This window comes from Nicotiana tabacum, chromosome 4 (assembly GCF_000715075.1).
Source record: "Nicotiana tabacum cultivar K326 chromosome 4, ASM71507v2, whole genome shotgun sequence".
NCBI classification, from domain to species: Eukaryota; Viridiplantae; Streptophyta; class Magnoliopsida; order Solanales; family Solanaceae; genus Nicotiana; species Nicotiana tabacum.
In genome coordinates, this window is record NC_134083.1 from 117,841,273 (window position 1) to 117,868,104 (window position 26,832).

Consider the following 26,832-nt stretch of genomic DNA (forward strand, 5'->3'; position numbering starts at 1 on the left):
CATTTTTGTTTATGTAAACTTCAAACATATATTGCATTCATTTTTCATATCAGTTTTGTAAATCTAAATTATAGTGGCTCATGACTTGTTCTACCAATAGTTGTATTGAATTCTTTTGTAGTCTTTATTTTAATATTGATGATTTCTCATTATACGTGTAACTTATGTTGTTTGGCTTACCTAGTGGGTTGAGTTAAGTACCATCACGACTTGGTGAGATTTTTGATCGTGACACCAGGATAATGAAATCTGCGGGAAAAATGAACTTCCCTACTCGTACCAGCACATCTTCAATAATTCTTTTAGGCACTGCTAATGACCAATCTGCTGGCTGTAGAGTTAGAGTAGTGGGCCTAGGTTCTCCCAAGTTTAGTTTCTATAACACTAACAGTGGCATCAAACTAATACTTGGCCCTATATCACATAGGGATCTACCAATATCATGTTTCCCAATGGCCAAGGGATTGTAAAACATCCAGGATCCTTCAGCTTTGTAGGAAGCTTACTTTGCACTCTCGCACTTCACTCCTCAGTAAGTGCAACTATTTCAAATTCTGCATGTCTTCGCATGTTAGCTGCACTGTCTCTAAGATACCTAGCATAATTAGGCACGTACTGCAACACTTCAACCAAAGGAAGATTCACCCGTACCTGTCACAAAATATCTAAAAACTTCTTATACTTAGCATCATCGTTATACTTCTGCAATTTTTTTGGAAAAGGTGGTGGTGGCCTTGCATCTATCTTTTGATTGTGTTCATCATCCTTCTTTTCTTCTTCTTTTACTGGCTTAACCACAACTCTTTTTCAGGTACAGACATTTTGGAGGGCAGCTCCTCTAATTCTCTTTCACTTCTCAGTTTGATTGCGCGCACTTGTTCTGTGGGGTTTTTCTTAGCATTACTTTGGAGAACTCTATCAGGTCTAACATTCTGATTAGAGGCTATTTGCCCAAATTGCTTCTCCAAATTTCATAAATATGTCCTGAGTTGTTGATTATCTAGCAAGATCTTCTTCATCAAATCATTCATAGTCTCCCTGCCTTTTGTGGTAAGTTGTAATTTCCTTGAAGTCGGTTATTGTTCTTATTACCACCCCATGAGAAGTTGGGATAGTTTGTCCAATTTGGATTATACCTATTCCCATATTGCACATTGTGGTTGACTGGACCTCTGCTTTGTTGCCCACATAATAAATGGATTCATAATTCAATAGACAATGGTTACTCGTGTGGCTTGCTCCATATATCTCACAACATGTAGACATTTGTTGCACATGTTGCATCGATGCGCTTGGCCCATCGCCAAATTAGTCACCTGATTTGTCAATGTGGCTATATCTATCCTCATAACTGAAATCTCATCTAGATCGAGTACATCTACTGCCCTTTGTTTTATCATTCTTCTCGGCTCTCCATCACCTTGAAAGTTATGATCACTCGTGGTGAAGTTGTTCAAGAGGATCTGAATTTCACGATAAGGTTTCTGCATGCAACTTCCTCCACATGCTGAGTCGAGATTCATATTTGAGGCCTCATCTAACCTATCAACAAAAGTGTGAACCAAAACCTCATCAGTATCATAATGATGTGGGCAATATCTGAGTAGCTTCTTCTATCTTTCCAAAGCTTGATGAAGAGTCTCGCTATCCTTTTGCTGAAACCCAAGAATTTGGCTCCTCGGTGACTTAGTCTTCTTTGTGGGGAAGAAATTAATCAAACTTTTCCTTGCTAGATCCTCCCACATGCGAATTGAATTAGATGGCTCCTTGTGCAACCATTCTTTGGCTTCCTCTTACAGAGAAAATAAATACAAAGTAAGTCTGACATAATCCTTGGAAACATTCATATAGTTGTAAGTATCCTTAATCTCCAAATTGCCTTGCGGACTGAATTAGCTCCACCATGTACTGGTTAAGCTAAAGGTGACCAGTAAAGTCAGGCTTTACGATAGCCTGAGTCATGTTTGCAAGATTAGGTTTTACGGCCTTAATCACCAGTCGCTCGTCATTTTCTGTCATCTCTACAGTTCTAGCTCTTGTTTCGTCCTCCCTCCTTAACTTATGCAAAAGTTTTTCAGGTTCAGGATCTTAACGAGGAAGGTCGTTCAAGCTTCCACTTATCTGTAGCATTCAATAATAACACATGTAGAAGCAGAAACTCAAAGAAAAAAAAAATTAAATCTTGCACAAATAATGAATAAAAGCGTAATTCAGAAAAGTAGCTAATTTCTAAATCTCCGGCAATGGTGCCAAAAACTTGTTGGCTCCAAACACACATGCAATTATACGCGGTCGACAAAAATTAAAGTGATAAGAAAGTATCTTTCCATCGAGCATTTATGATTAACTATTTCCTAACTAAACTATTTACGAGTTAATTGATCAAGCGGTTTTTCCGAAAATGGTTATGATTTATATAATAACTAAAATTACTACAAAACTAAGAAATAATCAAGTGAACACAAAGGCAATTAGAGCACACAAACACGTAGGAGCAAATTCAGTAAGATGGAGATATTACCGTGTTATGGGATTATTGAGTTTTCCTGTTGATTAAACTACTTGATCTATCTGATTTGTTGATTAACAGGGTTTATTACGCTCACGAAGTTCTTGCGACGCTTCACTCGCCTATTCAAGCCCACCTAATAGTATACGTCTATAAAATCAGAGTTAACTAGAATGTATGTATATTTCCTGTAGTAATAATAATAACCAAGTAAGGCAACTAGAATATGTCTATCCTAATCGCGAATCTATGCTCTGATGCCCGGATTCATGAACTTATTGTATTCAATCTAATATGTAATTTATAGTTCTCACTTTCATGTTCAACTACTGATTAGTAGATAGTATTTTACGGTTAGCTACATAGTGAAATAATTGAGTGCAAAATTGAATAAAAATAACTATATGATTAAATCAAGTAATATTGTCAACCGTCAAAAAATTGGTCAAGAATAACCCATAACCCCAGAACAAAGGCGGTTTTAGCCTCTCATGTTCCTAACAACAATAAAAATATTTTGTTTAAATCATAACCTACAAACACGAGATGAAGGATGGAAGAATAAATGAATATGTGTTCCGTTTTTGTTCCTAAGCCCTTGTCGCCTTCAAAATATGTCCAACCATTCTTAGACACTTTTAGGGAGTATTTATTGGCTAGGTTGGAAGTCTCCAAGTCCAAATCTCAAAAGGAAATAATTTCTTCTCGGACAGTGCAAACTGGAAAAAGCCTGGATAGGGGCGATGTAGGGACCTCGCCTAGCTTGGACTGGGGCAAGCTGGACCTCGCCTCTGGCTAAGACTTTTCACTGGCTACGCCAGGTCTGGGGCATGGAACCTCCTTGCCTTGCGTCGATTTCTCCTTTCATACTCTTTTCCTGTAATTTTAACATCCCTTTATGAAACATTCATTCCTCTTCGCATCCCAACTGTCCTACATATAAAACAACTCAATTAAGCTCAAAGGTCACACAATTTATCATCAAAGCACCAAATTATAAGGTACGAAATGCACTAAAAGTACAGAACTTTAGCCAAACATCAAGTTACACGGTGCAATGGTACATATTATTTATATTGGGATGGGGTTGCACATTGCAACAGTACTCGTAATTTAGATTGGGATTGATATGCGCGTCGCAACAGTAGTAGTTATTATTGGTATTGATATTGGGATCAGATTGCACGCCACAATAGATAAAAAGTCTTTTAGTTATTCATGGTTTTTGTTCTCCATTATGGTGTTGCGTTGTAAGGTTGTGTCGTGATATTTGTTCTTGCTTGTTATCTATTCTCTTATTTCATTTTATGACCTTACTCGTTTCTCTATATTACCATTGCTTTTCTGCTCATTGCTTATAGTATATTTCTTGTCATAGCCTCGTCACTATCTTGTTGAGATTAGGCTTGATATTTACATAGTACATGGGATCGATTATACTCATGCTACTGTTCCGCACTTCTTGTGTAGATCCCGGTAGTGGTCCCAGCGGTACTCAAAGATATGGTTACCTCGGACTATTTAGGAGACTTGAGGTAGTGCTATATGGCATTCGCAGACCCTGGGGGTCCCCTTCCTAACCCTATTTATTGTTTATTGTACTAGACAATATTGTATTTTCTTTGTCTTAGTAGATTTTGTATTTAGTACCCGTAATGGCTCATGTCTTGTGATACCAAATCTTGGGAGAGTTTTAAACAATGTTGGATTTTAGCCTTAACGTGTATTTATGAGATTTGGATATTTATATTTATTATCATGCTATTAACTATTAAACTTTGTTTGCTTATTGTTGCTAAATTTTAGCTTGCCTAGCAAGCGGTGTTAGGCGTCATCATAGTCACATGGTTGAGATTTTGGATCGTGACAAGTTGGTATCAGAGCACTAGATTGCAATGGTTTCACGAGTCACGAGTGTAAGGACCCGTAAAAATTTTAACCAAAAACTCGGAGTTTCATGGTACCAAGATAGGTTCAGACTTTTTGGATTGAACAGTACCCTACGGACTGAGAGAAAAATATTTCACAGAAGAACGCGATTCTGCGGCCCATTATGCGGCCGCATAATCACTCTGCGGACCGCATAATGGCCGCAGAGTGAAGTAGTAAGTTTGGCCAATTTGAGGTCAGTTTTGCGGTCGATTATGCGACTGCATAATCGATATGCGGACCGCATAACGATCGCATAATTCCTCTTGGGTTTCTACGGAGGAAGTTCTACGGTGCATTATGCGACCGCAGAATAAGTATGCAGACCACATACTGGTCGCATACCTGAGCCGAAAGTTTAGGCCACTGAGGGCTATTTCTGCGGTCACTTTGGGGACCGCATAACCATTATGCGGTCGCATATGCGACCGCAAACTTGTGTCGGGGCACCCATTTTCTTAATTTAAAACCCAATCCCCATTCCGTTAAAACACCCATTTAGTCTATTTTGAAGCTCATTTATGATATTTCTAGAGTGAGAGAGAGGGTTCTAGAGGGAGGGCTTAATTTTTCATTAAATTGATCTTCAACCATCACTTAAAGCTTGGGAAATACTCAAGTAGAGCACCAAATTCTTCATCCAAAAAGGTAAGAGTTCATCACCCCACCTCTTAATTTCAAACATAGCTATAATGGGGTACTAGGATGATACTTCATGGGTATGAGGGTAGTTTATCTTGCATGCATGTGTGATAAAGAGTGTGGGAAAAAAGTGAGTTAGAACCGTGAACGTTTTCCTAATTCTAAGTTCAATTTGTGTATTGCTAAAATAGATTGAGGTTACTAAAGGTTCAGGATAATTGTAGAGTCTAAAGAAGCAAAATTGAGGTATGTATGACTAACTATCTTCTTTCTAGAATCGAACTCCTGGTGTCCGAATAATTGGTATAAGTTCCGACTTGATCATACTAGAATTGTTTACCTTAGTGTGTTGGGCTGGAAGATTCATATTCCCTAATTGTTTTAGATGTTTACCATGTCATCATGCTACTTGAGAACGTTATTATGATTTTCCAAGTTCCTTCCCTTATATGTGAAATGCCTTATGTGATGGTACTTATCGACATAAATGATGATGTTATTTGAACGAATAAAAAGGGAAAGACATGAATTGTAAAATGTTCCCAAGTGCCAAGAACTACTTAATAAATGAGGCTGTTGTGCCATGTAACGAAAGAGGGGAAAGAAATGAGAATTGAGTGAACAATTGAAAGAGGTTATGTCTCAAGTGAGATGGCTTAGCCGATCAGGCTGAGATCGGATGCCATGTTGTACACATGGTGGCATTTGTGTTGGAATTATTGATTTATATTGTGGACGTGGATATGTCTCACTTGAGATGGCTTAGCCGGTCAGGCCGAGATCGGACTCCGTGTAAAATCACGGTGACATTGTAAGTTGTGGCTTTGGCACTAAAGGTTATTAATCTAAAAAGATGGAAAGATTGAATTGGAAACTATGTGATCCTTACTTGGTGTATCCTTTTATTTCTATGAAGTACTTATTGATTATTATGACTGCCTTCTCTTTGTTTCACTGTTCATTCTACTAAGATTGGTGTTTGCCTTACATATTAGTACTATTCGACAGTACTAATGTCCCTTTTGCCCGGGGCGCTACATCTTTGAATGGATGTAGGTGGTTCCATCGCAGATAGTGCCGATCGCAGATAGTGGTGCTCTCTTTCTCTCCTCACAGCAGTCTTGGTGAGCCTCATTTCTCCCAGGGGTCATGTAGTCCTTCTTTTGTATAAGTTTTCATATTTTGAGGTATAGTCGGGGCCTTGTTGCCGGCATTGTCATGTTGCTCTTTTGTACTCTTAGAGGCTCCGTAGACGTTTATGTGGGTCATGTATGTATGTTGGGGTAGTCGTTGGATCGAGTTGTATTTTGGAAACTCAACTATGGCATAATATATACAAGAAAAAATGAACTAGCAATGTTTATATATTTTTATAATTGATCTCTCCCCTGTTTTACAAATGGTGATGCGATCCCGTTTCGGATTATGAATGAGTCGGGTAGGGAAGGTCTAATAGTCTTGCTTGACCGGGTTCACTCGGTTGAGCGCCGGTCGTGCTCCCCGAGGTTGGTGCGTGACAACGAGCAAGCTTGGTTGAGTCTTGGGGATTGATACAAAGACATATGTACTTATCTTTGTGAGGCTATGCGGCTATAGGAAACTTCACTTTCTTTTATTCTTTATCGTGCAATATTTTTCCGTCCTACAGTTTAAACCTTTCTTCTCTTATTCTCTCACAGATAGTGAAGACACGTACTTCAGCGCAGCCAAGAAAGAACCGGATCCCTAAATTGCAACCACTACTAGGGGTAGGGGCATGGCAGAGGCAGAGCACAACGTATAGCACACGCGACATTACATATCGTCGAGCCTTAGCTAGCTCCAGAGGGTGAGAATCTAGTTCAGGTCGAGTCGGTTGGACCACCTAAGGTTCCTGAGGGGTTTATTCCGACCCAGTGCTTTGGGATGCCCTACTCCGCATCGTTGGCCTTATGGAGAGTATGGTTTAAGCCGGTGTGCTTCCTATGGCACCAACCATTCTCAGGCTAGGGGAGGAGTTTAGATTCTTACTACTCACACCTAAAGCAGATGGCCCATGGTTTTTACCCCCCAGGAGTGCTACCGGTTGAGGTGGTTCAGCTTGTTGTTGTTGCGTAGCCTGAGGTTAGGCCCGCTATGTCAGCTAATGAGCTGAAGATTGAGGAATGTCATATATAAGCCCGAGCTCTTGGGCCGGTTGGCCAAAGGGGCCGTGAAACTCAGTGGGTACGATATTGAATATCGACCCTGGACCGCCATTAAATCCAAACTTTTGGCAGACTTTTTAGCCGACTTCACGCCGGCCCTAATACTCGAGGTCGAAAGAAAGTTATTAATCAACTCAGGAACCTCCTCGGGCATCTGGACCCTCTTTACAGATGGCGCCTCGAACGCAAAAGTGTCCGGACTTGGCATCGTTTTGAAGCCACCGACAGGCAATTTAGTTAGAAAATCTATTAGGACTGTGAAATTGACTAACAACGAGGCTGAATATGTGGCCATGATTGCTGGTCTCAAACTAGCCATGATTGCTGGTCTCAGAGAAGAACGAATGCAAAGGTACCTTGATAAGTTACAGGTAACATTACATCAGATCAAAGAATGGACGTTGCAACACGTACCTCGGGATCAGAACAGTGAGGCCAATGCCCTTGCTAACTTAGGGTCATCGGTCGAGGACGACGAGTTCAACTTGGGGGCAATTGTAAAACTTATGAGATCGGTAGTAGAAGAAGGCCATGCCGAGATTAACTCAACGAGCCTAACTTGGGATTGGAGAATTAAATATATAGAATATCTGAAGACCGGAAAACTACCCTCGGATACAAAAAAATCAAGGGCCCTACATACAAAGGCAGCTGGGTTTAGCTTGTCCGAAGACGGAACCCTGTTCAGAAGAATATTCGATGGACCACTCGCAATATGTCTAGGACCAGGGGATGCCGACTACTGAATCGATATTGAAAAAGGACGCGAAGGAGTTCGTACGAAAATGTGATGAATGTCAAAGACAATCTACGACGATTCATCAGCCCGAGGAGCTGTTGCATTCGGTTTTGTCACCATGGTCGTTCATGAAGTGGGGAATGAATATCGTTGGCCCCCTTCCGTGGGCACCCGGTAAAGCTCAATTTATATTGTTTATAACTAACTATTTTTCTAAGTAGGTGGAAGCCCAGGCATACGAAAAGGTTAGGGAGAAGGAATTCATCGATTTTATTTGGGACCACATTATATGCCAGTTCGAAATGCCAGCCGAGATTGTGTGCAACAATGGGAAACAATTCATTGGCAGCAAAGTTAGCAAGTTTCTCGAAGATCATAAGATCAAAAGGATCCTATCAAAACTCTACCACCCTAGAGGGAACGGACAAGCAGTATCGACCAACAAAACCATACTCCAAAAACTCAAGATGAGGTTAACCGATGCCAAAGGAAAATGGAAGGAAATCCTGCCCGAAATCTTATAGGCATACCGTACAACCTCGATGTCCAGTACCGGGGCCACCCCGTTCTCACTGGATTATGGCGCCGAAGCTCTAATATCAGTCAAAGTCGGAGAACCAAGTCTCAGGTTCCCATATGCAACCAAGGAATCGAACGACGAGGCTTTGAACATGAGCCTAGATCTATTAGATGAAAGGCGCGAAGCAGCCCTTGTCCGGTTGGCCGCCCAAAAATAGCGGATCGAGAGATATTACAATCGAAGGGCCAACCATTGACACTTCAATGTCGGGGACTTAGTGTTAAGGAAGGTCACACCAAACACCCAGAACCCAAACGAAGGAAAGCTGGGGTCGAATTGGGAAGGACCTTATCAAATTATCGAGATCACCGGTAAAGGATCGTACAAGCTCGGAACAATAAACGGTGAGCAACTACCAAACAACGGGAACATAACTCACTTAAAGCGATACTACTGATAAGGTACAACCCCATTAATTTCCTTTTGTTTATTTACATTACGAACTAACACTTGCAGGCAATCATCAAAGAACGATACAATCTTTAGGCCTGAAAGCACACGCTGCACTCTTTTTCCCTTGAACGGGTTTTTTTCCAAATGGGTTTTCCGGCAAGGTTTTTAACGAGGCAACAGTAAATCATGCTAATTTAGAATTGAAGACCGGTTACGAACCAGTATTGAAGATCATGACAACATTATTCGAGGCCTCTCTATTCTCGGCCCCAAACACTGGGCGGCATCACCCTCGGATAATGACTTTAGTAAGGAAGGAAACTTTATGATTGAATGGACTCAGCTCAATCGATAGGATTTACTGTAAGGGACAAACGGTCAAATGAACTGTGCCCGCATAAACTATTCGAGCCCTAGCACAAAACTTGTACACATGTGTAACTATTACGCACAAGAATAAAAAGAAGTTTCTACCTTGCGGAAAAATATCTTGTCCCTTAAGAATTTCTCTTTTATCTTTTCCTCTTAAGGAATTTCTTACATTCGATCCCCTAAAGGTTTCGAGCCCAAGGGCCGCCTTTATCCGGGTTCAAACGATCACTCGCAATCGGGGGTTGTCGTCCAAAAACAAACTCGGACAGCTTGGGCTATTAGAGCTAGGGGGCACGAGACCTATTAGGCAGCGCCCGAACCCTAAAGTATAGGGCCATCCCCATTCGGGGACTGTTATCTTAGGCAAGCACAGATAACTCTGGGTAACAAGCCCACCTGGGGTAACAAGCCTACTGGCAAAGCCCACTAGGCAACCTTAAAGGCTACAGCCATATTAAAACGGCTCAGAGACGTCCGAGACCCGTAACAAAAAACAAGGCCTTCAAAATTTCATAATCGGTTTTAAAGGCTACCTTCGGCAAACTATAATCTAAAAAATCATAAGTACTTTGGGGAAAATTTTTATGGTCATACCGAACCCCCACGATGCCTTAAACAAAATAGTGTCAAAGGCAAGGCCTTTTCGAACCTCCGAACATGAACTAACTATTTTATGCTAAGGCATTTCGATCTTTGCAAACTTAAAGAATAAAGTAAAGGAAAACAAAATTCTTAAACTGTCGAAGGGAAAAGCAAGCCTTGTATATTATATACAGTCTTTACAAAGGCCAACCGGCCTTAGCAAAAATACAAAAGTACACAAGTACAAAAAAATAAAATAGCAAAAATTTTCTACAAAGGCGTCTAAATAGCCTGCTCGTCTCCACCCCCATTTCCATCAGAACCCTCAGAGTCTTCTTCTACTTCATCTTTTTCTTGGGGAGTAGGCAAACTTCTTGGCCTCGGCCTCGAGCCCCTTAACGGCTTCGATCTCGGCTGATAGATCGAAACCCCGAACATGAATCTCCTTGAGGGCCTCTCTTCGCGACTGCCGCTTCTCATAATCAAAAATGTCTTTCAAGCGGTCCTGGGCCACCTCAGCATCAGCCATATATTGGGCCACCATCTCGTTGGTGTCGGCTTTAACCACCACGATTGCCGACTTGGCATTTCAGGATCTTTGGCCATAATTTCTCGCTCAGATGCGGCCGAGCTCAGCTGAGACTGGATCTCTTCAACCTTTTTGGCATGCACCTCGACCTTTTCTTTTGCTGCTCGAATTTGAGCCTCAGCTAAAGCCAGCTGCGCCCGAGTAGTCTCCTTTTTTGAGGCCAGGCGGTGCATCCTAACCCTCCATTCGTCGGTCTCGGCCTTGACAACATCCATCTCAGCTCGCAATTGATCGACTCGATCAATTTTTTGTTGGACCTGCGGATTCTGACTGTTGGTCACGAAGTCTAGTTCATCATCACTAACCTCAAAGACTTTTACCTCTTCCACCAGAACGACACGTTCTTTCTGAGCCGCGTCCAACTCCGCCCGAAGACTCTTAGCCTCTTCCTCGCGTTGCTCAGTGAGAAGTTTATACATATCTCTCTTCTTGATAAGATCTTTGGCTTCGGCCTCGAGGAGACTCAGCTCTTCTTGATATAGGAGGTAAGTCTCGTGGTGAAGCACCGAGGCCTGCGAATACAAGGAAAAATATTAAGATTATTAATTAACCAAAGCTGGAAAATGATAAGGTTTGGCAACACCTTACCCGATTCAATGCATGTTGTGCTTCGTTGAACAAGCATGGAGATTCCACTTCGTTCATCTTTGCCTTGTGTTCTCTAGTCTCCAGGCACCAGAGGTAACTAGCTACCCCAACAGGTGTGGAAAGGACCCGGGCATCCTCCGATCTAGGCGTAAGGAAGAGGAGTTAGTGTCTGAGCAGCTACAACTCTTGAGAAAACAAATGAAGAACCTCCAAGTCACTTGGGGAAGTGAAAGTTTGGACTATGAGGATCTGCGTATCCATCCGGATGTGGATATGCCAGTCGGGTATAAGCCTCTAAAGTTCGATATCTTTGACGGGACGGGTGATCCCCACGCACATTTAAGGGCATATTGTGACAAGTTAGTTGGAATGGGAAGGAACAAGAAGCTGATAATGAAGTTGTTCATAAGGAGCCTGACGAGAGAAACACTTACCTGTATACTTGACCTCTTTGGACCCCCTCATTTGAACGCTCCATCGCCACTTGAGCTTCACCGAACATTGAGTCCACGAATTTAGGCGATCCCATTATATTGATGACACCGGGAAGAGTAGAACTAGCATCTTGAGGGTTCTCGACCCTCACTGATGCATCGACCTCTTGAGTTTGGGAGGGATTGGCCTCTATCGTCCCCCATTTGGTTGATGCTCGTTCTTCAGGGACCGATGGCTCCCGGGAAACTAAAATTTCATACTCTCCCTGAGCCGGTAGAGGGAGTCCGAATCAAGTATTCGGGAGCTGGAGATTTATTTTGGCTTGCGGATCAGCCTCCTCCTTGGTTTCTTTTTCTCCGAGCTCAGAGAACTCGGAGCCCTTTTTCTCTTCACCCTATTTCGGAGCAGGGGACTCACTAGGGAAATCATCACTACCGGATGGGGGCCTCATTTGGACATCCTTGGGTAAACCTGCAAAAAGAAATAAAACAAGGACTTAATGATCCAAAAGGGAAATGAAATATTACTCATGAAAGAGATCTCACCTTGCGAATAGGCCTCCCATCGGCCCTTTGAATGCTCGCGCCACAAGCGCTCAAAATAAGGCCTTTGTAATACGATGTCGTTGACCCACTACTTGAGTCGAGGAATTGCGTTCGGCATTCGAGCAACAACTGCACCGTCATAGAACACCGATAAGAAGGAAGGAAAAAGGCGATAAATAAAATCTTTGAAGCAAAATTATATACTTACATGACATGTTCCACTTCTCAAATAACGGCATGTGCTCGGACGAAACGGCCTAGCCAACCTCGATCCCTATCTTTATTGATATTCAAGAACGGGGCCATACTGGTCCGACGGGCGAGCTTGATCTGTCCCGACGGTAGATTCGGGTACTGTATAAATGCATGAGGTGGTCGATAGTGAAAGGACACCCTTCGATCTTGCTTACAAAGAAACGAATGAGGATTACTATCCTCCAAAAAGATGGGTGAATCTGACCGAGGGTTACCTTATATCTTTTGCAAAAGTCGATGATAACCGGGGTCTAAGGGGCCAGCGTGAAGGGATAAGTGTAAATACTTCAAAATCCCTCGACGTGGGTGGTGATGGCTTTGTCAGGTTCGGGAACCACAATTTGTTTTTCGACCAGTTACAATCCTTTTTGACTTCGGAGAGAATATCCTCGGTGATCGAGCAGATGTACCTCGAGGCATCCTCGCACCGGCCTGGTACGTAGGATAGCTTTTCGATCTTAAAATTAGCGTTGACCGGACATCCCCCTGGATGAATTTTTTTAGAAGAGGTTCCGGTGTTGGTTCCTTGACAGCAGTACGCGAAACGGTCTCTTCGGTGTCCAACCACAAAGTAGAAGGAGTTTCTTTTTGGGTAACGGATTTTGAAGTCTTCGCCATTTCTTTGAAAATGGAGGAAAACGAGGAAGTTACAAGAGTACACTTGATTGTTTGGGATGAAGACGGAACAAAAGTTCTGATAAAAAAATCTCATATAACTGAAATATAAGTGCCTGAAAATATTAAGATTTCCATGGTACGAGAGCAGAAGATTTGAATATAAAGTTTGAATGAGCAAGTGAGGGGGTATTTATAGGTTTTCAACGACAGTTCGTATCCAGGAGTGGCAGACCAGCAACTGAGAAACATTTAATGCCATAAAGACTTGACTAACGAGACGTTTCGACTATTTTGTCATTTTTGTCGTGTGGTGTCGAAGAAGGAATCAGAAGCTCATGTCATTTATCGTCGTCTACTCTCCAAAAAATGAGAGGACTATCTGTATACGGTCGAAATCGAGCTCGCCTACGACATGGAAGGTTATGCTCGGAACATGACGACCAAAGACTAATGATCGACCCCGAGTCCCATCATACTAGAACCCTGGGTCAGAATGCCTGCCTTCGAGAACATTGAGTCCGTAATCCTAGAGTCGACCTTAGCCCCGATCGAGCTCGATGAAACATTGTTAGCACAACAAACACAAGACCGAAATATCTGTGATCGGTCAGATATATCGGTGGGAATCTCAGTGCGTATCATTAAGGAATCGATAATCAGCTAATCAAGGGATTTTTTTCTTTTATAGAATTGTACCTAAAGTAGGACTCATATACTATATAAAGGGGGGGGGGGTCTGATAATTTATTGAATATATTGTAACACGCATCCCAAAGTAATACATTGTTAATATTTCTCTTTAAGCTCTTGTTCTTATGTATCCTAACACTGATTGAAGCGTACCTAGCTCGAGGGTGGCTAACATTCCAAGGTCGATACTCTTCAATTCGTGTGGTTTGCATTTACCTGGTCATTATTTATTTCAATTGCGATCTAATTTATCATTTTATATCAACTTAGTCCACGTATCCTTAAAACCACTTACAAATTAAATTATTATCCGATTTTGAGGGTATAAACAACATGACTATACATAAGGCTAGTTCAGTTTTACAGTTACCTGATTGGGGCAATATAGCCCATAACACCAGACATGTACCAGTTTAGATAAGTTGTTCAATTTTAGCAGTGTTTCAGCTTAAAGTTCGGTTCAGTTCCAGATCACTTGCTATTTTAGACTCTTGTTTAGCTTTCAACTTATATTCAGATGTCCATCTTATAGTCATACTTTAGTATTCTTTAAATATGCATTCCACCCTACAAACTATGTACATATCGTACTCACGTCCTTTCCGGAGCGCTGCGTTTCATGTCATGCAGGTATAGATAAATCAGCCTTTGAGCCACATCAGTAGGCCATCCACCAGCTGTTGGAGTCACTCCACATACTCCTGGAGTTACTTATCTTTTGGTATGTGAACACTTAACTAGTTTGGGTATGACGGGGCCCTATTCCGTCTAGTACTTTTTCAGTTCAGCACTCCTAGAGGCTTATAGATATGCACCTGAACAGTTAGTATATTTCTATATGTCAACTTGTGTTAGCCTTATCAGCTTTCCAGGTTGTACAGTTCTTATCAGCTATGCTTATTCTTGTTCAGTTTATCCATTTATATTGTTGATTAGTAGATTATCAATAAGTTTAGTGATTATCGGCACTTAGTGTCGGTTATTCGTCACGGCCCTAGGCTGGGTCATGACAAACATGGTATTAGAGCAGTTCTGTCCTAGGGTGTCTACAGACCGTGTCTAGTGGAGTCTTGTTTATGGGTGTATTGCGCGCTACACTTATAAACAGGAGGCTACAGGGCATTATAGGATGGTTGTCAATCCATCTTCTCTAGATCGTGTGATAGATATATGTTATAAGAATTCAGCCTTCTGCCAAAATGTTTTTTTATATATGGCGATGTTGCCGAAGAGACCCACAGCTGCCCAAAAGGGCAAAGCCATTGCTGGCCAGGGTAGTATCAGAGTACTCCCTGAGTTAGATAAGCAAGAATAGTCGAGACATGAGATTCCGTCTGGAGCTTCACAGGATCCGTCTATTCAGGGAGAGGTTAGGGGTGCTCCAGCTACCGCACCTCTAGCTCCTCACCACGACAATATGAGGGAGGCCATCCGATAGTTTACTAGCATTGCAGCTACTTTGGCCAGACGGCAACACATATCCTAAGGGTGAAGATACAGGTTCTAGGATTTGGAATTTCCTCAGATTAGAGCATCCACATAGTGAGTTAGTTGATTTGGCTTCATATAGATTACATGATCTAGTAGCAGGTTGGTATACCACGTGGGTGATATCTAGGGGAGTAAATGTTGCTCCCGCTACATGGCGAGAGTTCTCAGAGGCATTCCTCTGCCATTACTTACCTACAAAGACACGTAAAGCATGATTAAATCAGTTCATGACACTGAAACGGGGGGGGGGGGGAATGAGTGTTGTAGAATACAACCTCTGCTTTAATTCTTTGGTGAGGTTTGCTCCTGCAGTTGTATCAGACATGGAGGACAGGGTACACAGGTATATAACGGGACTTGGTCCTCGCTTAATATATGAGTATATGACCATATCTATGCAGTCGGGTTTGCACATTGCATGTACTCATGCATTTGCCTTTGCACTTGAAGAAAGGAAACAGAAGCAGAGGGCATACCGTGATAGAATATCAAGCAAGAAAGGCAGATTTTCAGGTTCGTTTGGTGAGACATCTGGTGCTAGTAGCCATCAGAGTGTCAGGTACCAACCAGCTAGTAGTCCTTCATGATTTCAGGGACCGAGATCCGATCGACCCCCGCAGTCTATAGATTGTCAGGGTGGTTCACTTTACCCTGGGTGTTCTGACTGTGATAGATACAATTTGGGCCGATGCCAGTTACGTGTATATGCATGTTATGTTTGTGGTAAGTAAGGTAATTTTATGAGAAATTGCCCGTCTAGGGGTGGTAGTGGTGCAACTCAGCCAACGAAATCAGTTGCAGCTTCTTCAGCACCAGTACGCCCGCAAGGGCAAGTTCCCCAGACACCAGCGAGCCGTGGTAGAGGCTGAGGCGGAGCTCCTACTACAGGCGGTCCCTAGAATCGCACATACGCTCTGGTTGGTCGTAAGAACTGGGAGGCTTCACCAGACTTTGTTACAGGTACTTTATCAATGAATTCTCATAATAGTTTGTGTTGATAGATCCTGGTTCTACACTATCATATAAATCATGTTCGAGACACAGAGAAGGGAATGCCGACTCTTGTATCAGTTCCAGTAGAGAATGAGTTCCCTCACGTATTTCCAAATGAGCTTCCAGGTCTTCCTCCAAACTAGGAAATTAACTTTCCCATTGATATAGTGTGGGGTATGCAACCCGTATCTATTCCTCATTACATGGTGGCACCAGCAGAATTAAAGGAACTTAAGGAGCAATTAAAAGATCCCTTAGATAAGGGTTTCTCTAAACCCAGCACGTCTCCTTGGGGAGCACTAGTCTTATTTGTGAAAAAGAAAGATTCCCATACGTATGTGCATATATTATAGATAGCTGAACTAGGTTACAATCAAGAACAAATATCCCATTTGTTGAATTGATGACTTATTCGACCAGCTTCAGGGTGCCAAGAGCTTCTCGAAGATAGACTTGAGATTAGGCTACTATCGGGTTAAGTCAGAGAGCGTGACAGCCTATGGATTCTAGGTACCGAGAGGTCCAGATAAGAGAGTAAAAATGAGTTAGAGGCGACGAGATGTATAGCTTGATATTCTAGAATAACATAAGAAAATATATGGTGCTAGCATGTTAAAGGAAGGTTGCGAGTAGTATAAATAGATATGTGTAGGTCGCAAGCTATAGTATGGTAGAGCGACAAGGTTTTAGGTAGATAAGAGTAAAGATAAAAAAAGGTGAGTGAGAAAGGTGATGAGAATAGGTAAAGCCTCGGGATTAAGCCCATCAAAATAAGAGAGTTGATGGTTTCCACAATTATAGCCTGAATGAACTTCGAGGAGTTTAAGAGTAGGAGAATTTAGAAGGGATGGAATGCTACCCTGGTAGTAAAATAATAGTGTAATTGTGATAAATGATAAGAGGATGATGTTTAGGCCTTCGATTGAGTAATGATTCAAAGAGAAGGGATTTCATGAATTGAACGGGATTAGACTACCCCCATAAGATGAATCACATTGAGATGCTTTAAAATATGGTTATTGAAGTGTAGTATCATCCCTAGGTGGATCGAGCAAATAACTTCAGATGTTCTCCAATGAGATACGAGCCCTAGTGATAATGTATTACGTAAGAGGTTTTAAGTTATCAGTGGTAGATTATAGGTCTACATAAAGGTGAATCAACAATAGATGGATAAAAGTTCAAAAGTATGAGATGAGATTAGGCTGTCATTCTTAAGACGAACAAAATAAGGAAGCATTAAAGACTTAGATTTTGACATAAAGGATAAGCAAGGAGAGAGTAACCTAGGGTTGGGTAGCAGACCTCAGTAATAATAAACTTAAGTAACTGTTATGGTATAGTATAATCTACCTACATGCAGTAATGCCATAAAGATAGGTAACCAAGGCTATGAAACAAAATATAGCAATAGTCGTAAGTTCGACAAAGTACCAACCGATGAACATCAGTACACATATAGATGCATAGAGTTATGTATATGTTCACAAAATGAGATGAAAAAAGAGAAAAGAGTCTCATAGGTGCACCTACAAGGACATAATTGTAGGTTATGATATTAATAAGCACATCAGTCACCAATCAAAGACGAATGTTCCAAATGGGGGAATGATGTTACATCCCATGTTTTCATACGTCGTAAGTTAGTTGATGTATACTCAGAAATTAGATCATCTTTAAAAGTACATAAAGTAAGTGAATCATATTACCTTGGAGGTTACAAATATTTAAGATCATTAACTGCAAGTACCAAGAGGGTTGGAAGGTTTAGAAGCTAAACATATCGAAGAAAATAAGTTTCGTCGAAAGTCGGCAAGTTAGGAATGTTACAATCCTTACTTTTGGGATGATACTAGGGTGATTAACATGATAAGGAGGTTATTTTATGAGGTATTTTAGTCGTATTATTGTCAAGTCAAACGAGTTATGAAACAAGAGTCGACAAAAGTTGTCGAACGTTACGTTCATAATTTTATTTAAAATTTAGGTCTAATGTTACTAGATTTTATCTTAATGTAACTAAAATTGTGGGGTGATCCACATACCAAATTGAATATCTACAAGTCTAGTTTCCAATGCATTAAACCATTTGTCAATACGACATTGGAGTGGAGCGATATTCACATTTTTGCGAGACTGCGCAAGTAGCTCTCTTTGGGACCCACAAGGTCTGTTGAGGGTTATCTTGATATATAAAGTTGTAGCCTTCATCTATAAGCCTTATTTCAACACAAATCAGACCCAAGAACTCTCTCTAGACAACCTGAACACATACTTAGGGTTTTAAACTAATTCCATTATCTGCAACGCAAAATCGAGAGGCAAACACATCAACGTGATCCTTACGGTATAGGTAAGTCTTTACCGTCCACCTTTCTCCTAATAATTCGATTTTTGGAAAGAGCTTCGTGGATAAGCAATATTGTAACCTCTGTATTTTAGATATACAAGCATAAGGAAGGGTGTGGGTTAAACGGAACAGGGTTGGATGCTAGAACACAAGAAGTATGTAGGGTTTTCGTTTCATTTTCGGCATGATTTGGTTTAGCTATATTCTAGCCTTTCATCTTGATGTTTTAAATGTTGTTAAAGGGAAATATCAGCATGTATTGTATCCTTGTATATTATTCAATTCTATATGTGAATTATGGAAGAAAATAGTTTAGGTTGGAACTTCAAAAAATAATAAAAACAAAAGGGCAAATCGCCAATTTGGCCTATGCCATCCGGACTTACGTTTGTTCCATTCCTTTGATGTTTTTATGTATAATTAACCCCCTTATGATCCTAATAGATTCATTTAAGATTATATAAGCTTATGATTCATGTGTTTATACTAAGATTATTTCTAAATCATATTTACACTTTTATGTCACAAGTTACCCACTATGAGTCGACATTACATTCACAATTTCATTTTGTCGATCGTTTGACACTACTGTGGATAAGTGTATCTCCTTTAGTTTAATGTTATGATCTTGGCACCTATCCATTACCATGTATATTGTTGAGCTTGCTGTTGTTTTTGGGGATCATCCTATTTTAGGGGAAGCTCAGCCAAATTTTTTGGAAATTTAAGGAGTTTGACAAATCTTGAGTTCCTTGGTTCTAAATTAATTATAGAGTGATACAAATGAGTTAATTAACATTAGTATTTCATGTACGTACTCAGTCTCTCCCTAAAATGGGGATAGGCTCCTTCTTCCAACTTATGGACGACGAGCGTCAGATTATGTTTGTGATTCCGTTGATGGTTTCCTTCATGATCTCTTGAGTCCATATGATGTTGCCACATGTGTTATGCCTCATAAATGCTTACATTTATTATGATGGGGGATATAGCCCGTAACACCAGCGGGGCCTATTGAATATATGTTGCGGGAGATAGCCTATATACAGTTTGCAATGCATGACTATACATGGGGCTAGTTCAGTTTTACAGTTACCTGATTTGGGGGATATAGCCCAAACACCAGACAGGTACCAGTTTAGATAGTTGATCAGTTTCAGCACAGTTTCAGCTTAAACTTCGGATAAGTTCCAGATCAGTTGCTAGGTCAGACTCTTGTTTATCTTTCAACTTATATTCTGCTTTCCATCCTACAGTCATACAAGTATGCTTTGCATATGCTTTCTACCCTACATACTTTGTACATATCATACTCTCGTCCCTTCCGGGGCACTGCGTTTCATGCCACACAAGTACAGATATATCAGCGTTTGAGCCACACTAGTAGGCCATCAACCAGTTGTTGGAGTCACTCCGCTTACTCCCGGAGTTACTTATCTTTTGGGATGTGTACCGTCCGCTAGTTTGGTTATGACGGGGCCTTGTTCCATCTAGTACTTTTTCAGTTCTGCACTTCTAGAGGCATGTAGATATGCACATGTGCATTTAGTATGTTTTTATATATCATCTTCTTTTAGCCTTCTTGGCTTTCCAGATTGTACAGTTCTTATCAGCTATGCTTATGCTTGTTGAGTTTATTCGTTTATATTCATGATTAGTAGATTATCAATAAGTTGATCGATATTAGTGTTGGTTATCCGTCGCGGGCAGGGTCGTGACAAATTAAATGATAAAAAAAAAAGATGGAATCATGAAATGCAACCAAATCCGAGTCAAGAACACTTACCCTAATCCAACACGTGAAAATCCCCTACAAAATCGCCCAAATCCGAGTTGTCTTACTCAAAAAGTGACAATATAACAAAAACACTCGAAATAGAGTAAATATAAGTCTACCGAGGTGTTCCTCTTACACGATCGTGGAACATGCTTCGCGATCCCGAAGCACAAAAATATAAGCTTCCAAAAATCTCTTCGCGAACGCGTATGTTCAGTCGCGAATGCGACCCACACATCTCTTGCACAATTTGCGAACGTGTTGCCTCCCACGCGAAAGCGAATAACAAATCTCCTTATGCCCCTTCAGCTCCATCTCTACGCAATCACGACATAAGGGACGTGAACGCGAAGACCATCATTCCCCAGGCATCGCGAAAGTGGCGACCAACTCGTGATTACGATGAGTAAAACCTTTGTCACCACAGATACACATCGCGATCGCGTTCATCCTCACGCAAATGCGATGATTTGCAAAACAACAGAAAACTAGCAGCTCAAAAACATGATGAAATGGCCCATAGCCCGTCTGAAACACACCTGAGGCCCCCGGGACTCCGTCCAAACATATCAACAAGTTCCATGACATAATTCAGACCTGCTCGAGGCCTCAAATCACAACGAAAAACATCAAAACTACAAATCACACCTCATGTCATGCCTAATGAACTCATGAATTTTCAACTTCTACAACTCGTGCAAATCATATCAAACCAACACGGAATGACCTTAAATTTTGCATGCAAGTCCCAAATGATACATCAGAGCTATACCAATTTTCGGAATCACAATTCGAATCCGAATCCGATATCAATAAAGTCAATTCCCGATCAAACCTCTAAATCTTCCAATCCTTCAGCTTTCCAAATTTTGACAAAATGCATTACTTCAACCTACGAACCTCCAAATCATTTGAAAATCGAATCCGACCATACACGCAAGTCATAATACACAATACGAAGCTACTCAAAACCTTAAACGATCAAACATGATGCTAATTCTCAATACGACTTCCAGTCAATAACCCACTCTTATTGTCATTTTACCTTCACAAACATTAATAATGCCTCGGCACGTGGATAACAATGGATGCCCAAAAAAATGGGACTTCCTAATCAGGCCCATAGTCCAAGATAATGAAATCAGCATTGAATATGAAAGAACCCACTTGGACTAACACATGTTTAATCACCCCTTCTGAACTAGCAAGGGAGAGATCCACCAACTGTAAAATCACTATAGTTGTCGCAGCTCGCCTAGCCCCAACTGCTTGAACACAGATAGCGGCATCAATTCGACGCTTGCTCTAAGATCACACAAGGCTCTCCTGACTGTGTGCTTACCAATCAAAATCTGGATAGTGAGACTACCTGGATTCTTCAACTTCTGAGGTAGCTTGCTTTGAATTCTTGAACTACATTTTTTAGTGAGTGCCACACTCTCGTACGCGGCTAACCTTCTCTTATTTGCCACTATGTCTTTGATATATTTTGCATATTTGGGCACTTTTTGTAATATGTCTACTAGCGAAATATTAATTTGCACGTGCTTCAACATATCAAGGAACTTCTTGTAAGAAGCATTATCCTTCACTTTATGCAATCTTTGAGGGAACAGAGGGGGTGGCTTCAAATTATTGGTTGTTGTTGCTTTGCAACCACCTCTTCAACTGGCTTCTCTGAATACTTTACAGTTTCTACTTATACTTCTGTGGTGGCCTATTTTTTCATTAAAAGTCACTTGCTTTCTCTTCTTCGATGGGACTTCTTCTAATTGTCTCCCATTCCTCAGTGATACAATATTAACACGAGCATTGCGATTAGCCTCAGTTTCACTTGGAAGGTCCCCAACTGGCCGAGTACTTTGGGCACTGGCAAGTTGCCCCATTTGTCTCTCTAAATTTTGAATGGTTACTAAGTATGTTGTTGCTTGGGCTTGCTGGTCAGCCATCAATTTCTTTAGCATCTCCTCAATATGGCTCATTGATTTTGTTGGTTGTTCAGTCTGTAGTGGTCTATATTGTTGTTGGGGATTTTGTGGCCTGTAGTGATTATGAGTACCTTGATTTCCACCCCAAGAAAAGTTTGGGTGGTTTCTCCTATTTGGATTGTAAATGTTCCCATATTTATTTTTCTGGCCTCGATTTGCATTACCCACAAAGATACGAACACTGGATTTGATGGGCATAGATCACTTATATGACCCTCTCCACATACTTCATAGAATGCTTGAACCTGATGCACTCGCTGAGCTTGCTGCTTATTGATAACCAGGGTCATCTTATTGACTTGGTTGGCCAATGTGGCAACCTGTGCTGATAATACAGAAACATCATCTAACTCAAGGACCCATGTGAATCTGTGAACTGGTTGTCTGCCGATCTATCCTTGCCAATTAGGATTACTTTTGGATAATTTGTTATAAAACATATAGATTTGATCTCTGGGTGTAGCCCTTCTATAAAGGTATGATCGAACACTTCATTAGTTTTGTTGTGACGAGGACAATCCCGAAGCAACCCCTTGAACCTCTCCCAAGCTGAATATAAGGAATCACCCGCCTTCTGTTTAAAGGTTACTATTTCACTTATGATCTTTGCAGTTTTGCCTGAGGATAAGAACTATGCCAAAAATGTTGCTAGCCATATCATTCCATGATGTAATAGAGTTAGGAGGTTCCGCCTTCAACCATCTATTTGCTTCGCCCAACATAGAGTACAGAAATAGCGTGAGCCTCACATTGTCCGGAGTGACTCCATTAGTGATATAAGTATCACTAATCTCAATGAAATTCATAATGTGTTACTTTGGATCCTCATGTAGAAGACCGATAAATTGCCCGTTTACGTGTAACAACTAAATCATGCTCTATTTCAACTCAAAGTGCCCAGATATTTTGGGCTTCATGATACTGGAGGTGACATTAGCAATGCTAGGCATCACCACCTCGTGAAGCTCCATGTGTTTCTTGTCGTCCCTTGCTTCTCTCAACCTCTTGTGCAATGTTCTCTCAGGTTCGGGGTCGATGCCTTGAAGTATATCTTGGCGCCTGATCCTTTGCATTCAAACAAAGTTCATGAGAGTAGAGGAACCAATAAGAAACATTAGACTTGACAAAATAGACAACAAAAGTAAAAGCTAGTAAAGTAATCAATATTCAAGTACCCGACAACGTCACCAAAAAGTTGTTGCTCCCAAATACACACTCAAGTATATGTGGTTGTATAAGTAATACAATTATAAATAGAGTATCGAACCCATAAAGACTTGTGTTAACTACCCATTAATTTCACTCAAATTGTTATTCAGTCGACTCAACCAGAGTTGGATGGTGTGGTTATAGCTAAGCAGCGAATGTAGCAATTAACTAGTTAAGAAAGTTGATATGGTTGTTGAGAATTCAGTAGAGATAAACAGTCCAGGGTTGTGATCGATTCACCAATCCTATTGTGTTCTAATTAACTCTCCTTTTCATGCATTTCGATTATGGTTTCTAATTAATCGAGTAATTGCTCTCGTAGTATTCTCCTGAATTACTACTTGCCTATTCAAATAGATTAATGCCTATATTTCTATGAAATCAATCCATCAAGAATGCATTAAGATTCCAATATTAAATTAAGCATGGTGATTAGGTATATTCCTATCCTAGCCAAAAAATCCACCCCATCTTAGAGTTAAGATCATGCCCTCTCTAATTCCCTTCTAATCTAGACGTGGTTTTCCCAAGCATAGCATAGATAGTAAATTAAACTTAACTGTTGGCCAGACAATCAAGCAATTATTTACAGAATTGAAGAAACAACCATATATTAGCGAACTATAATCATGGAAAAGTCAATTTAGAAGAACAATATTCATGGCTAAATCAAAAACCCATAACTAATGGGTCTTAGCTACTCATGATAATGTTAGAAAATTTTCACAAGTGTTTGAAAATACTAAGAAAGATGAACAAAAACTAAGAATCCTTGCTCCCGAGTGTTCCGTGCTTGTGTTTTCCTCTCAAGCGAAGCATACGGTGCATTTGCGACATTCCTCAAGGATGTCAAGTGCCACAATTGTGAGTCCTTTTTCGCATTTGCGAGGGTTTGCTATTGTGAACCTAGGGTCATAATTGCGACTTCTGCACTTGAAAAAAAAGGCTAGGAATATGGGATTTTGTCTCATTTTTTATATTTTGAAACCCTAGACTCGGTAGGTGTCACGATCCTATTTTCCCTCCGTAGGAGGTCGTGATGGCACCTAGTCTCTACGACTAGGTAAGCCTAATGTTTGACAGTAATTAAACAAATATAAATAAAAAAATTATTAATCCAATTTGCTAAATTCATATAAGTACTAAAAAGCAAAATCTCAACCATAAAGAGTACAAGAAATGTGGAACAAAGTCATAAGCACTATGGAATAACTAAAACAACTGATACATCGTTGTTTGCGAGAAGATACAACAATAACTGATATTAAGGGAAGGGGACTCTGAGGCCTGCGGACGCCGAGCAGGCATACATTGAAGTCTCCGGTAAAAGCAGCTAGTAGAAAATCTCTATCGACCGACTGGTAGGATGTACCTGAATCTGCACAAAAAGATGTGCAGAAGCATAGTATGAGTATAACGGTACCCAATAAGCCTAACTTCAGTAGAGTAGTGACGAGACGATGTCAAGACACCTACTAGGATATGAAATAGACAGTATAAAATGAAATACGGATATAAAATAGAAAGTAAGAAAGCGACTAATACGAAATAAGATGATACCATGATCTAATACAAGAAAATCAGCAGTAGAAATAGCAAAAAAGAAGCAACTAAAGGACTATAATGATCATGTACGGACAAACACTGATAGAACAATAAGGAATAAAACAACAAATATATTTCAACCAAAACACTTTGCAACGTTAAATAAACAACAAGAATCACATCGAGGTACTGCCTCGTGTATAATGAAATCAAACCGAGATACCGCCTCGTATAATCAAGAATCACAACCAAGGTACCGCTGTATTTGCTTTTCTAAATTTCAATCATAATCTTTTCTTATATCACCGTGCGAGCCTTAAATTTAAAAATAGGTTTTGAAAACAGTTTTTCCGAAATAGCTACATGCACTTTAGCCCACCTTATGACGTTGCGTGGCTTCACGTAGTTCCCCAACAAGCAATCATACACACAAGTCCCACCTTATATCGCCACATGCACATCAACCCAAGCCTAATACCGCCACATGCGCATCAATATCATATTACAATAACAACTCGCACAACAAGTGCCCGCATATCACAGCTTTCCAACAACAATAATATCAATATTTCCACAACAATAGCCCATAGTTCCACTACAACGTATACAAGAATCTCAACAACAATAATGTATGAAAAATACTCAGCACGATGGATGTTTCAACAATAACCAACATTGCCTCAACGTATTAACAACTTTCACAACCCCAATACCAAATAACTCAACAATAAGAAAATAATGTATAACCACGATATTAGATAAGACTAACTCACTGTAGAGAAAATAATCTTTAACGATGAATCTCAAATAATGGAAGTCAAAAAGTAAAGGGGAAACATGAGAAACTAATTCAAACAATGATAATTAACAATGAAGAGATAACATGTAACAATCTAGGGGACAACAAGTTCAACTAAAGCATGTGAGCAATTTAGCAAGTAGGAAGTAGGACAAATACTAAATAAGTCAACTAAGGTATTTAAGGATAATCTTAAACAATCAAGGATGATTTGAGTTTGAGAATTTAGAACATAATATTCCGAAAAATTCAAAATTCGAGTCCAAATCGACTTTCAAAACTCAATTTCTTATTTTTTTCCAAAAAATTGACAAAGTATCACAAAATTCTACTTTGATTCACATGATTTTGATGTTAAAATCTAACATATGTTGATGGAATATGATTATAAATAGATTAGAATTACTTACCCAAGGTTTGTAGGTGAAATTCCCCTCTCCAAATCACCTCCTACCGAGTCTAGGGTTCAAAAAAAGAGAGAATGAACTAAAACATCACGTCCCTTAGCTATTTGTCCGGATGCAGATGTCGCATTTGCAACCTGGGGTTCGTAATTGGGAACCCCACAAATGTGATGAATCACTCGCAAATGCGAAGCTCTTCCATCTCTGCTGCCATCGCAAGTGCAATGAATTGTTTGCAATTGCGAACAACGGACCTCCGCAAAAGCGACCATGTTGATCGCAAATGCCAAGAAGCTCTCCCCAGGTGGAATTCGCAAATGCGAACACTGGGTTCGCAAATGCGAACCCAGCAGACTTGGCCTACCTTCGCAAATGCGAACTCAGACCTCTCAAATACGAGATCTGAGGCCTGTGCATAAAACCAAACCAACTTAAAATTCCAACAACACTCCGCTAAGCGTCCGAAACTCATCCGATCTCTCGGAGATCCAAACCAAACATCCACACAACTCTAGACACATCATAAAAACTCGTTCGCACGATCAAAACAGAAAAATAACATCTAAAACTACGAATTGAACTCTAAAATGCATGATTTTCAAAGAGATTTTCAAGAACTTCTAA

At 40.5% G+C, this 26,832-nt stretch overlaps 1 non-coding gene across 1 annotated transcript; it reads left to right on the forward strand.

Moving 5' to 3' along the window:
- The first annotated feature begins 22,751 nt into the window (after positions 1 to 22,751).
- On the forward strand, positions 22,752 to 22,858 carry LOC142180558 (small nucleolar RNA R71). Its single transcript, XR_012709175.1, has one exon. It is a non-coding gene; the product is annotated as a small nucleolar RNA R71 (small nucleolar RNA).
- The last annotated feature ends 3,974 nt before the right edge of the window (positions 22,859 to 26,832 follow it).